Source organism: Felis catus, chromosome D3, assembly GCF_018350175.1.
Source record: "Felis catus isolate Fca126 chromosome D3, F.catus_Fca126_mat1.0, whole genome shotgun sequence".
Taxonomy (NCBI): Eukaryota; Metazoa; Chordata; class Mammalia; order Carnivora; family Felidae; genus Felis; species Felis catus.
In genome coordinates, this window is record NC_058379.1 from 40,776,363 (window position 1) to 40,791,041 (window position 14,679).

Consider the following 14,679-nt stretch of genomic DNA (forward strand, 5'->3'; position numbering starts at 1 on the left):
AGGTTTCCTGGCCCTCAGAATGTTTCTACTTAGATGAGAAGCCAGTATAGAATTTAAAATTCACAGGTCACAGGCGCCCAAACTACAGCAGAGATGTGTTCAACTTTTTCAATATCTGAGAACCAATTCTGAGCTATTGTTCAGGCAGCAGATATTTTCTTTAGCTAGAACACTTTATGTTTTTATTTATTTTTGAGACAGAGAGAGACAGAGCGTGATCAGGGGAGGGGCAGAGAGAGAGGGAGACACAGAATCTGAAGCAGGCCCCAGGCTCTGAGCTGTCAGCACAGAGTCCAACGCAGGGCTCGAACTCATCAAGTGTGAGATCATGACCTGAGCTGAAGTCGGACGCTCAACCGACTGAGCCACAGAGGCGCCCCAGCTAGAACATTTTATAAAACCAGGCCCTTATCTCAGTCAGCTTAAGAATACCAGGAATAGGGGCGCCTGGGTGGCGCAGTCGGTTAAGCGTCCGACTTCAGCCAGGTCATGATCTCGCGGTCTGTGAGTTCGAGCCCCGCGTCAGGCTCTGGGCTGATGGCTCAGAGCCTGGAGCCTGTTTCCGATTCTGTGTCTCCCTCTCTCTCTGCCCCTCCCCCGTTCATTCTCTGTCTCTCTCTGTCCCAAAATAAATAAACATTGAAAAAAAAATTAAAAAAAAAAAAAAGAATACCAGGAATAAATCTGTATTCTGATCAAAGTAGATTGATCAACCCATTGCAATGAGGGAGACCACGCCACAGAGGGAAAGAGAGTTACTATAGCATTCTAGGAAGAGTGGAGTTTACATGCAGGTTTGGTTTGCAAAGTGAACCCAGGGTCCTGTTTCTACTGGAAACAGTGAAGTTGAGATAAATGAGGACTGTTGTATCCAGAAACCCTTAATGTGGGAGCTCAGCCCCAGGGTTGGGAACTGAGGTTGCTTCTTTGTGTCAACAGTGACTGGGGTCATCCAGGTAAGAGTACATTGTCTCATTCTCACTGATAAAATTTCAAACAGCAAACTTACTGATAATCTTTGATATTAGAGAAGAAAGTTTCTCAGTGATCTGTAGTCACACAAAGAAGGAGGTTACCACAACCTTTTACAGCAGCAGTATCCCTTGGAGAAATGTTTCCTGTGAACTTTGCAATTGGCTTCTGTGTCTTTTGTTCCAGCCTGATGAATGCTGGGCAGATGCTTACTTTCTCAGCCCAAGCCAGTTTTTATTTTCTTGATATCCAGAATGAAATGTTTCATGGGAATCAAAAAAACACTTGCAAGATTTATGTAATTTTATTAAAAATCCTGGGGCACTTGGGTGGCCCAGTCAGTTAAGTGTCCAACTTCAGTTCAGGTCATGATCTTGTGGTTTGTAGGTTTGAGCCCCACGTAGGGCTGTGTGCTGACAGCTCGGAGCCTGGAGCCTGGAGCCTGCTTCGGATTCTGTGTCACCTTCTCTCTGACCCTGCCCCACTCACACTCTGTCTCTCTCAGTCTCTCAAAAATAAATAAATGTTAAAAAATATTTAAAAAAATCTATCTATAGTCCACAGAAGAAATTGCTGAACTTGAAAACTAGACATTTTTGGACTATGTGGTAAATAACCACTTGCTGCCTTGAATCCCCTCCAAAGCATCTGGCATAGTTGCATTCTTTTGTTATAAACATAATAATATAATTTTAAGTTTTACAAAATTTAAGTCCACAAAATATCTGTTAGGACAACTAGAAAAGTGTTTATTTCTGGGATTTAAAGGTATTATTAAGGAAATAACACAGTGGTTTGTATGAATCAAAGTGAGGATGATTTCTGAAGGAAGAAATTCCTGAATGAATCCCCAGTGGGTTTAAGCAGCACCTGATCTACAGCTGTTGTTTCTTGGGCACGAGCAGGGACCTCCTGGGAGTTTCTGCTCTGTTCAGTAACAGAGCCAGAGTCTGCTGGGGCTTACCTAGGATATATGATGGCAACGTTATGAAATTCCATTTAAAATGGAACAGGATCATCTTGCCATCTCACTTTCATGGGATATTCAGAAGGACTTTGTGTTGGCTGTAAATATGGAAATATTGTCGCTAAGGTGAATTCATTTCTTTTAGCACTTGCTTCAGATGAACTGCCTTCCAAAGGAAAGTTGGGGAGAATTAACACCATGTGTATGTGGCAGCATCATTTTGTTCTGAAGAATGTTCCATAGAACATTAAGAACCTCATTTAGGAAAGCAGCTGTCTCGTAATAGAGGAGGATTACATTTTAAATATCCATTTTCCAAGACTGTGCTGAGTCTATAGAAGAGGTAGAAGATGGGTATTTTCATTATTGTATAGTTGTTAATGTCACTGCTTGTGTATTTCCTTTCCCCAAGGCTATAGAATCTATGGAGTTTTCTGCATTTGTATTACAATTTTTTTTAAGTTTATTTATTTTTGAGAGAACATGAGCAGGGGAGGGGCAGAGAGAGAGGGAGTCACAGAATCCAAAGCAGGCTCCAGGCTCCGAGCTGACAGCACAGAGCCTGACGTGGGGCTGGAACTCATGAACCACAAGATCATGACCTGAGCTGAAGTCAGATGCTTAACTGACTGAGCCACCCAGGCGCCCTATGAATTTGTATTTTAAAGAGATCTTCACTTCTTCAACTGTATTGCTAAATTTTATGTTAAAATTTTAAACAAGTTCTTCTTTTAACCATATGTGTAATATTCATATTTATTAAAAAAAATATTGCGTTTCTTTATTTTTGAGAGGCAGAGAAAGACAGAGCATGAGTAGGGGAGGGGCAGAGAGAGAGGAAGACACAGAATCCAAAACAGGCTCCAGGCTCAGAGCTGTCAGCACAGAGCCCGATGCAGGGCTCAAACTCAAAAACTGTGAGATCATGATGAGCCAAAGTCGGATGCTCAACTGACTGAGCCACCCAGGCACCCCTATTCATATTTATTTATAATTGGATATATTATATTAAACATTAGTAATTGAACTTTGAACATTTTTATATTTTATTCAGAAAAAAATTGCTCTGTGTTATCTTTGGAACACGTAGCCATTTCAGCTTTAAAAGCCTCACATAATAAGCTTTCTATAGGAAATGGAACTGTAATTATTTTCCTATACTCAACTTCACATCGTGTTCTTTCCTACTATGTCTGTATTTTATGTAGGCAGGAAGGTAGGTAGGTATTCATTAATGGCTTTAATGTTGAAGAACTCAGACTCTTGGTAGAAATATAGTAACCAGAAATGTTGACCCAGAAACAAGAGAGGGAGGAAAACACCAATATTTTTCCCTTTATGTAATGCAATGTAAAGGAAAAGAAAGCCAACCTAATCCTGGGGTTATTTTAGTTTTTCTTTTTTTAGACCTAGAGCTAACAGGTGCAAATAATATTCTTTGAACATTTCAGAATCTTCGTAATTCCTTTAGGTTGTATTTTCGTTCTCTCAAAATGGAGGAGCAACTTTTCCCCGCTAAATGAAATATCTCTCTTTGGATTGTGACAAGTGTTGTTGATTAAAATCCTTAGCGTTATAAATGCAATTCTGTGGAATGTATGTAAACACTAGGCTTGATCTATTTTTACCCTCTGCTTTGTTATTAGATGTCCAGTGGTAAAATGGAAACTATGGAGACTGATATGTGCTCAGGGCTTGGCTGACCTCAGTAAATCTTAGGAACAATGGCTCGTTCAGCGTCAATGTGGTTATAAGCACAGATCAGTTACCAATTGAATTGTAAGCCAAGGGTTATAAAATAAATCCTGGAACACTTATTATAAATGCCTTTATTCTTAGTCACAGTGAAAAAAACCCCCTAAATTAAAGTAATTCAGGAAGACAAAGTGACACAAGATTATTGTTTCATGCAAATAATCCACAAATACTATCAGTGATTAAAGGAGAAGTGGTACTTATAACTACCATTCGGCAAGAGTTCTTAACTTCTATCCTTGAATAGATTTCAACAGGGTCTTGGTTGATCTGAAATTATGTGCAAAATTAGGCACAGTTGAGAATTTGTTTTTGCTGAGAAAGACTGTAGTTTTTATCAGATTCCCAGAGAACACTGTGACTCAACAAAGGTCAGAACCACTGCACTAGAAAGTGTGAATATAAACATCAGACAACTCAGTGTGTGGCTTGAGGGTCCCTTTCCCAATACCAATATTATACGAAGTTAGGATGAATTCAGGCAGATGTTTATAGGGAGTGTGATATTATGGAAATCATGGTAACTTTCTTTTCAGTAAGCTGGATCACACATTAAGATGGAAATAATAAATGAAATATTTTGTTACACTTGGTAGGAATGAATAACTTTCAAAAAGCAGAGACAACACAGCATAGTCTAGGATGATGGAGGGATTTAGAGTTGTCCCTCAACCCTGTGGTAATGGTAGATATTGAATTTCTTGATTCTAAACAGTTGAAATTCAACCCATATGATGCAATTCAGCACAGTATCCTCTATACTACTGTATCTTTACAGTACCCCTGAGAAGTAGAAATTATTATTCTCTTTTTAAAAATGAGAAAATTTGGGGCGCCCGGGTGGCTCAGTTGAACATGGGTCTCTTGCTTTTGGCTCAGGTCATGATCTCACAGTTCGTGAGGCTCTGTGCTGAGAGTGCAGAGCCTGCTTGGGATTCTTTCCCTCCCTCTCTCCCTCTCTGCCCTACCTGTGCTCTCTTCTCTGTCTCTCTCTGCCAAAATAAATAAACATTCAAGAATAAAAATGAGAAAATTAGAGCCCAAGTAGACTAAATAAATTTTCTCCCTTGCACTAAGAAATGGTAGAATAATGATTTTAACCCCCATCGTACCCCAAGCTCCCCACCCTTTCCATGAGTACCCAGTGACAGTTATGATCAACCAACTCCCCTTTACCTCATAGCCACCAGATTTTTCTTGAAGCGGCAATATATAGTTTTTCATTATGTTTCCTTTTATTTGCCCTCCTACTAGAAAAGCCATTGAGCACCACAATAACAAGATTCAGAATAGGGAACAATCGATCCAGGAGCATTCATGAATGCCAAACTTGAAACCTCACAGACTCTTTAACTTGTCACTTAGAATCAGACATAGTGACTCACAAGGGACTGTAGAAGACACTAGTGTGGGGACAAGAAAACTGAGGCATGAGTAACTTGTCTGGGATATTCTGCCTAACTTTATTTTTTTTAATTTTGTTGTTTTTAAAAAAATTTTTAAATATTTATTTATTTTTGAGAGAGAGAGAGCAAAAGAGAGAGGGTGGGGGAAGGGGCAGGGAGAAAGGGAGGCAGAATCCGAAGAAGGCTCCAGGCTCTGAGCTGTCAGCACAGAGCCCTATGTGGGGCTCGAACTCATGAACTGCGAGATGATGACCTGAACTGAAGTATGGCATTTAACCAGCTAGGCCACCCAGGCACACCTCTGCCTAACTTTAAATTATGCCCTTACCTACACTCATGTCACATTGATAAACTACCCTTGGTGGTTACCCAATTAATAACCTCTTTTGAAACTACTATAGTTTGCAAAGAATATGCTAATGCTCAAAACAAGTCCAATTCAGACAGAAGATACCAATGTTCAAAATAGAGACCACTGAACACAGAAGCCTCTGTCTTTTATTGGCAGGTTTGATTACAGCAGGACAGAGGGGGACCTGAAAACTTGCTCTATTTCCCACCCTAGGGTGGTTTCAAAAGATGTTACCAAAGAAATCTACTGCCTGTGGACATTTCTGTGTCTTGACCTCAGCTGCTGGCATCAGATTAGTATCCCATTTTCTACATATTCATTTCCAGATGTTATAATGCAAAGGGGGATAGTCTTTGGGGTCAAACAGGCTGTGCTTACTTGGAGTTAGACTTGTGACTTCAGATAAGCTAGTTAACCTCTCAGTTTCTTCATCTGTAAAATGGGGAAAATGTTTATCCCTCATGTTGGGAAGTCTAAAAGAAATAATCACATAAAGTATTTGATGTAATAGCTAGCACACGGGGACAGTCACTGAGGTTTAAGTATTGTCCATTCATTCACTAACTATTTATTGAATGCCTCCTGTGTGCTAAGCACTGCTCTAGGTGCTTAGGATAGATTGCTGAACAAAACTGACAAAGATTCCTGCCCTCATGGAGGATATGTTCTAGCATGGAGAGACAGTCCATAAACAATAAATATAATCAAAAGGGCCTTGAATTTTATATCACTCTAGAAGGTAATAGATGTTATGGAAGTAATAAAAAAATCGAGTAGGCTAAGACACATCAGTATGTGGGTGGGGGTGCAGGTTGGAATTTTAAGTAGTCAGACCTCCTCAGGAAGGTGATACCTCAACAAAGATGTGAAGTAGCAGAGGGAATTGTCGGGGGAAAGGTGCACCAGACATTGAGAACAGCCACTACAAGTCCTTTCAGCAAGGAACAGCATCGAGGCCACTGAGGGAACAGAGGAGTGAGGGGAAAGTACGTGAAGATGTCAGAAAGGAAATGGACAGGGCATGGCCAACCAAATGGCCTTGTGGGCCATTGTAAGAATTTTTTATTCTGAGTTAGAGGGAGTCTTGGGAAAGTTTTGAGCACAGAAATGACTTGATCTGACTTTAGTTGTGACAGGAGCACTGTGGATGCTCTGTGGAGAACAGACTGGTGCATGAGCAGAAGCAGGTCACCCAGATAGGAGGCCAGTGCTGTAGTCCAGGCAGGGCAGATGGGCAGTCAGAAAGGATATGGTGAACATATTTTTGGATTTATTAGCTTTTGCTGAATTCTTACTTCTACCAGATTTGTCACAGGGCTTTTCAACTCCCATAGCCACATAGTTTTGAGGCTGCAAAAAGATCCATGTAGATTTGTTATACAATGAATTTTCTGAGAGTCTCTTTAGGCAGTATAATGATGGTAAAACCATACCCTTATTCTTCATTCCCCAAGATCCAATGAAGTACATTGTTCCACTGTTAGTGTTTTTTATGGTACTTAATAGGAAAAACACCTGAAATAACCATAGTTGTATGGGGATTTAGGTCCACCTATAGATTCAAGCGGCTGAATATGAATTACAAAAAATTATTGAACTATAGACAGTTATGGGAAATGAAGTTTGTTTGGAAAGCCACTGATATATCCAGGTTGCCTACTCTTACCTTTTCTCCTCTAGAAATAGTCTTATAGCCTCATCTCTAAATAAAAGCTTAACTATTGTATATAAGGAAAAAGCACCACAGTTTCTGGATTAAAAAAGTCAATTCAGTGTTCTGGGATTTGTCTTCCACATTTTAAATACTAAGAAAATGACGAGTTACATTATTTCCCATATGAAAGAAAAAGATCAGAGAAAAATCTAATGAAAGCAGAAAAGTCAGTTACTTTTTTCCCCCAAGAAATAGGCAAGTTTATTGCCAATTACTTCTTTTTTTTACAAAAAAATACTTTATTTTAAAGTAATCTCTATACCCAACATGGGTCTCAAACTTACAACCCCAAGATCAAGAGTCACATGCTCTGCTGACCAAGCCAGCCAGGTGCCCTGCCGATTACTTCTTTATAAGCCAACTGAGTTATGTTCTGAATCCCTGAATCCAAGGAGAGTAGCCTTCGCCATATGTCAGTCTCCTGTCCCTACTATCACTGCTATAAACATGTGGCTTGTTTGCATGGAGAGAACTGGGACTGTCACTCCTGGTAATACCGCTTCATATTATCAGCAGTTTGTGGATCCACAGAACTGTGGAATGGTCAAACAGGAAGAGACCAAAAGCTCATCTAACTTAAGCCCTTCCTTTCACAGGTACTTACACTGAGTCCAGGTAGGATGTGATTCATTCTGTTACCTGTGCTTTGCCCTGTCACTCAAAACCGTTATTTGCTGGGCTCTTTTGCAGGCTAAATTCAAGTTTAGATGATACAAGATACCTCCAGAATGGCATTCATCTTCCACAGACAGGTGAACCATCCTGTGAGAAGGAAGGCATGTCCTTTAGTAGAGTAGGAATAGAATGGGTCAGCCAAAGGTGGAAGGGGGGCAAAGTGGTACCTCCCAGGCTCCAATGTGAAATGTTAGCTCTGTTCCTGGCTGGCTGGGCAGTAGAGTGTAACTGAGCTTCCCTACAGAGATTTCGGAACTCTGGAAGCCCATGGGAGCCATAGCAACAGGCTTGACCTTTTCCACAGCAGCCTTTCTAGATGAAACAAGAGAAGGCAAGAGCACCTCAAAGGAGGGGGGTAACTTCCATGCAACCACAGTGACCATCCTCAAAGTGGGGTGGGATGTGGATTTCTGGGCTGCCTTATAAATAATAAGACTAACTTTTTAAAACCCTGGACAATTTTCAGTTCACAGACTAAAACTTTATAAGGCATCTCCTTCAAGTGTTGTGCATAATATCTAGGAACTATGGAGTAAACCTTTTCACTTCTGCTTAAAAATAGGCCATAATCTGGGTTAATTTCTAAAATAGTCATAAATGGATAAAAACTGAAGGGTATGTGTAGAGAAGGACCACAAAAGATTTAAATCTCTCAGTGTTTTACTCCTTCACCTTTTCTAGAACACATGACTGTTCTACATTCATGTTGAAAAGTGGTTCAAACCTCCGTGGTATTTGCTTTTAGCTCACGGCTATACATTAGCTGTGGAAAATTACCAAAAGGAAGATAAAATGTTAATTATCGATGGAAACTTAAATAATGGAAAAAATAAAGCAATAAAGAGAAGAAAAAATTGTGGCTACATTCCTATTTAAATAACTAAACATTTTTTTTAAAACTAAAAACAAAATATTTTCATGGCTGAGAAAGTGAAATGGAGAAGGGGAAAAAAGACAAGTGTAAGGTAAATAATGCAAAACCAAACAAAAAACCAAGGATGTTTACTTATTATGGCGCGACACATCAGTAAATTTCAAGAGTGATGTTAAACAAAATTCATGCTTATATCTTATTAGAAGCCATTTCTGCAAAGTGTATTAGTAAAAAAGAAAGGACTCAAAGTCTCCTACTTGTCTAACTTTGATGTTCTCCTGAAACCTCCATAAGTGTTCGGATTGGGAAACAGGAGAATTGAAAGGTCAGTAGAAGTGTTGAGCCTGGCATGATACCCATATCAAAGGAGGATCATAGAACGAAGCTACTCTAAATCAAAAGTAGATCCGAAACAACCTTTTCATAAAACCCCAAAGAAAGTATTGTCTTTCAAGTTTTGCAAGAGGGAGATATGACTGATGGAAAAGTAGAAATGAAAAGAGAGACTGCAAACTTCAAGTACTTATTCCTGACCCTCCAGGGGGTGCTGAAGATGAAAGAGATACGGCTTCAGATACCAGAAGCCCCCAAGGAGTGGCTGACTAGCTGAGTGAAGACAGCCGAGAAGGATGACCCATAGTTCACTAAAACCGCTGCCTCTCCCTTTCTTCTGGTAAACAGCTGAGCATTTTGTTTGTATGCAACAGGAATAAGTTGCAAATATATACGAAGATGCGGTTTTAAAGGAAAATTGTTGTAATAATAAAAGTGAGTTCAGTTCTTTTGTGACCACTCAGTAAAGTCTAACGATGACACATACATAAGTCAGCAATAAAAATCGAGCTTTTACTTTGAAGCTTTTGCACCTACCACTGTGTCATCCCAGGATGACCTACCCCTCTTTCAATGTCCAGCTCTTTCACAAAGGATTCCCTGGTAACCCCAGACGGAAGTTGTCTCTCAAGCCTGTGAATTCAACTTTTGTTTGCACTGCTATTTCTGCGTATCTGCCTGTGTTCCTTCTATCCTTTTGTGCTTTCTTCCTTGATGGACATTATACGACATGTCAGGCCTGGTAGCATTTATTACCCTGCAAGTTGTAAAGCTCTGAGAAAGCAAGGGTCTTTAATTTCTCTTTATATCTCCCTCCCACCCCAGTCAGGCACAGTATTTTGCACACAGTAGAATATGAATAAATATGTTTATAGGATCTGTTGAATAAATCAAGTTGTTAAGGAAAGTTAAAAAATAAACCTGTGAAAATTTCAGTGGTACTGTTACATATAACACAGTTTGAAAGGCTATTTTTGAAGTTACCTTTCTCCAGCACCTTCTAAAATATCAACTACATGCTAAGTTTATGTTTAACTTTATGAGAAACTATTCAATTGTTTTCTGCAGTGACTGTACCATTTTACATTCCCATAGCCATGTATGAGAATTCCAGTTTATCCACATTAGTTACCTTCTGTCTTATTTATTATAGCCATTCTTGTCGGTAGGTAGTGGGGTCTCATTTTGGTTTTAATTTGCACTTACCTAATGACTAATGATGTTGACCATCTTTTTATATGCTCATTAGCCATTTATATATCTTCTTTGGTGACAAGCCTGTTCAAATCTTTTGCTTCTTTTTTTCTTTTGCATATTTTTAAATGGATTTTTTCTGCTTATTATTGAGTTGTCAGAGTTATTTGAATATTTTACATACAATCCTTTATTAGATATGTATTTGAAAATATTTTCTCTCATTCCTTTCATTCTCTTAACAGTGTCTTTCAAAGGCCAGAACTTTTCAATTTTGATGAAGTTTAATTCATTCCTTTTTTTTTTCTTTTTGAATCATGCTTTTGGTGTTATCGCTAAGAACTCTTTGGCTAACTCAATATCATAAAGAGTTTCTCTTATCTTCTAAGAGTTTTATAATTTTCACTTTTACATGTAGAAATTTGATCTATTTTTTTGGTGCGTGGGTGGCTCAGTTGGTTAAGTGTTTGACTTTGGCTCAGGTCATGATCTCACGGTTCGTGGGTTCAAGCCCCGCTGTCTGTGCTGATGGCTCAGAACCTGGAGCCTGCTTCAGATTCTGTGTCTCCTTCTCTCTCTGCCCCTCCCTCACTTGCATTCTGTCTCTTTTTGTTTCTTGAAAATAAAGGAACGTTAAACATTTTTTTAAAATAAAAGATATAAAAACAAAGGAAATTTGATGCATTTTTAAATAAATTACACATGTGATATTGAGTAAAGTTCTAAGTTCATCCTTTCACATATGGATATACAATGGTCCAGCACCATTTGTTGAAAAGGTTTTCTTTCCCCCTTTAATTCCTTAGCACCTTTATCAAAAATGAATTAATTAAAATTGTTACTTATAAAAAGTTTTTTTTTTTATTAAATTTTTTTTCAACGTTTATTTATTTTTGGGACAGAGAGAGACAGAGCATGAACGGGGGAGGGGCAGAGAGAGAGGGAGACACAGAATCGGAAACAGGCTCCAGGCTCTGAGCCATCAGCCCACAGCCCGACGCGGGGCTCGAACTCACGGACCGCGAGATCGTGACCTGGCTGAAGTCGGACGCTCAACCGACTGTGCCACCCAGGCGCCCCATTTATAAAAAGTTTTAAATCGGTGAATATAAGTCTTCAAACTCACTTCCTCTTCTACAAAAAATCTTTTGCCTATGTGTTCCTTCACATTTCTGTATAAATTTTAAGAGAACCTTGGCAGTTTCTACAAAGAAAAAAATCTGCTGGGATTTTGATAAGAATCATGTTGAGGGGTGCCTGGGTGGCGCAGTCGGTAAGCATCCGACTTCAGCTCAGGTCATGATCTCACAGTTTGTGAGTTTGAGCCCTGCATTGGCCTCTGTGCTGACAGCTCAGAGCCTGGAGCCTGCTTCAGATTCTGTGTCTCCCTCTCTGTCTGCCCTTCCCTCACTCATGCTCTCTCCCAAAAATAAACACATGTTAAAAAAATTTAAAAAAAAAATGTTGAAACTGTAGAACAATTTTGGAAAATGTGCCTTCTTAACAATATCTTTTAGTCCATGAACATGGAATATTTATTTATTCAGATCTTTTTTCACTTACCATAATAATGTTTTGTCATTTTCAATACACAAGTTTTCTACTTCTTTGTCAAAAGAAGTACTACACCCAACATGGGGCTCAGACTTACAACCCTGAGATCGAGAGTCCCATACTCTACTGACTGAGTCAACCAGGGGCCCCTAAGTGTCTTTGGATATGCAATGGGGCTTTTGTAGCAGCCTACAATTGGATTTTTAAAAATCCCCATTCTGACAATATCTGCTGTTCCTTGGAGTTTTTAATCCCTTCGCATTTAATAAAATTACTAATATGGTTGGTGTTATGTTTGCTACTTTTGGTTTTTTTTTTCTATATATTTCATATCCTTTGTATATCTCATATCCTTCGTTCATTTATTTCTCCTTTATTGCCCTGTTTTATGTTAAATAGTCATTTTTAGTGTACCACTTAATTTCATTGTTTCTTAACTACATTTTTTTTAAAGATACTGCTTTAGAAATTGCAGTGCACATATTAACTTACCACATTCTACTTCAGATTTATACTAATTTAATACTGGTAGAACAGAGAAACTTTGCTTCAATGTGGCTTCATTTCCTCCCCTGTCCTTTGTACAATGGTCATATATATTAAAATTAATATTATAAACCCAGCAATGCAGTATGATAACTATTGCTTTATTCAATCTATGTCTTCAAAGTATTGAAGAGAATGGAAATGTATATATGCAAATACATTTATCCAAATATTTACTTTGTGGTATTCTTCACAAAGAAGAGTATGTATGTGTGTGGATTCAAATTACTGTCTGGTGTCATTTCCTTTAAATTTTTTTTTTAATGTTTATTTATTTTTGAGAGAGACAGAGACAGAATGCGAGTGGGTTAGGGGCAGAGAGAGAGGGAGACACAGAATCCGAAGCAGGCTCCAGGGTCTGAGCCGTCAGCACAGAGCCCGATGCAGGGCTCGAACTCACAGAGCTGTGAGATCATGACCTGAGCCAAAGTCAGACACTCAACTGGCTGAGCCACCCAGGCACCCCTGGTGTCATTTTCTTTAAACCTGAGGGATTTGCTTTAACACTTTTTGTAAGGCAGGTCTGCTAGCAATGAATTCTCTCAGTTTTCATTTGTCTGGGAATGTCTTCACTTTGACTTCAGTTTTGAGTGATAGTTTTATTAGATACAGAATTTTTTCATTGAAGTATAGTTGATACACAATGCCACATTAGTTTCAGGTCTACAAGATGGTGATTCAACAAGTCTACACGTTATGCTGTGCTCACCACAAGTGCTACCATTTGTTACCATATGACACCGTTAGAATACCACTAATTATATTCTCTATGCTATACCTTTCATCTCCATGACTTATTCAATCCATAATGGGAAGCCTGTATCTCCCACTCCCTTTCAGCCATTTTGCCCATCCTCCTACCTGCCTTCCCTCTGCCAACCATCAGATTGTTTTTTATATTTGTTTATAGGTATGCTTCTGCTTTTTGTTTGTTTTGCTTTTTTAGATTCCACATAAAATGAAATCACATGGCATTTGTCTTTGTCTGACTTATTTCACTTAGCATAATGCCTTTTAGGTGCATCCATGTTGTCGTAAATGGCAAGATCTTATCCTTTTTTATGGGTGATTAATATTTCATTATATATTATATGTATATTATATATAAGTTAATTTTTTAATATATTCATCTATCAATGGATACTTGGGGTACTTCCATATCTCGGCTATTATAAATAATACTGCAGTAAACATAGGGGTGCATATATCTTTTTGAATTAGTGTTTTCATTTTTGGGGGGGGTTAAATACCCAGTAGTGGAATTACTGGATAATGTGGTATTTCTATTTTTAATTTTTTGAGTAGTCTCTATACTGTTTTCCACAGTGGCTGTACCAATTTACATTCCCACCAACAATTTACAAAGATTCTTCTTTCTCCGCATCTTCATCAACACTTGTTATTTCTTGTCGTTTTGATTCTAACCATTCTGATAGGTGTAAGGCAATAATCTTGTGGTTTTGATTTGCATTTCCCTGATGGTTAATGATGTTAAGAACCTTTTAATGCTCATAGACACTTCTCCAAGAAAACATCCAGATGGCCAACCGACACATAAAACAATGTTCAATATCACCCATCATCAGGGAAATACAAATCAAAACCGCAATGAGCTACCACCTCACACCTGCCAGAATGGCTGACATTAACAACTCAGGCAACAACAGATGTTGGCGAGGATGTGGAGGAAGAGGATCTCTTTTGCCCTGCTGGTGGGAATGCAAGCTGGTGCAGCCACTCTGGAAAACTGTATGGAGTTCCTCAAAAAATTAAAAATAGAACTACCCTATGACCCAGCAATTGCACTACTAGGTATTTATCCAAGGGATATAGGTATGCTGTTTCGAAGGGGCACATGCACCCCAATGTTTATAGCAGCACTATCAACAATAGAGCCAAAGTATGGAAAAAGCCCAAATGTCCATCGATGGATGAATGGATAAAGAAGAAGTGGTATATATATACAATGGACTATTACTCAGCAGTCAAAAAGAATGAAATCTTGCCATTTGCAACTATGTGGATGGAACTAGAGGGTATTATGCTAAGCGAAATTAGTCAGAGAAAGACAAAAATCATATGACTTCACTCATATGAAGACTTTAAGACACAGAACAGATGAACATAAGGGAAGGGAAGCAAAAAAAAAAAAACAGGGAGGGGGACAAAACATAAGAGACTCATAAATATGGAGAACAAACTGAGGGTTACTGGAGGAATTGTGGGAGGGGGGATGGGCTAAATGGGTAAGGCGCATTAAGGAATCTACTAATGAAATCATTGTTGCACTATATGCTAACTAATTTGTAGGTAAATTAAAAAAAAAAAATCTTTTCA

General features: G+C 38.7%; 1 protein-coding gene and 1 long non-coding RNA gene across 4 annotated transcripts in view; one reads left to right on the top strand and one right to left on the bottom strand.

Moving 5' to 3' along the window:
- The window catches only part of MYOM1 (myomesin 1), a 157,600-nt gene that overhangs the window by 22,547 nt on the left and 120,374 nt on the right, over positions 1-14,679 (top strand). The window lies entirely within an intron of this gene.
- Positions 5,330-8,080, bottom strand: LOC123381189. Its single transcript, XR_006587909.1, has 3 exons — positions 8,009-8,080; positions 7,771-7,928; positions 5,330-6,802 (listed from the first exon to the last, which is right to left on the bottom strand). It is a non-coding gene; the product is annotated as an uncharacterized LOC123381189 (long non-coding RNA).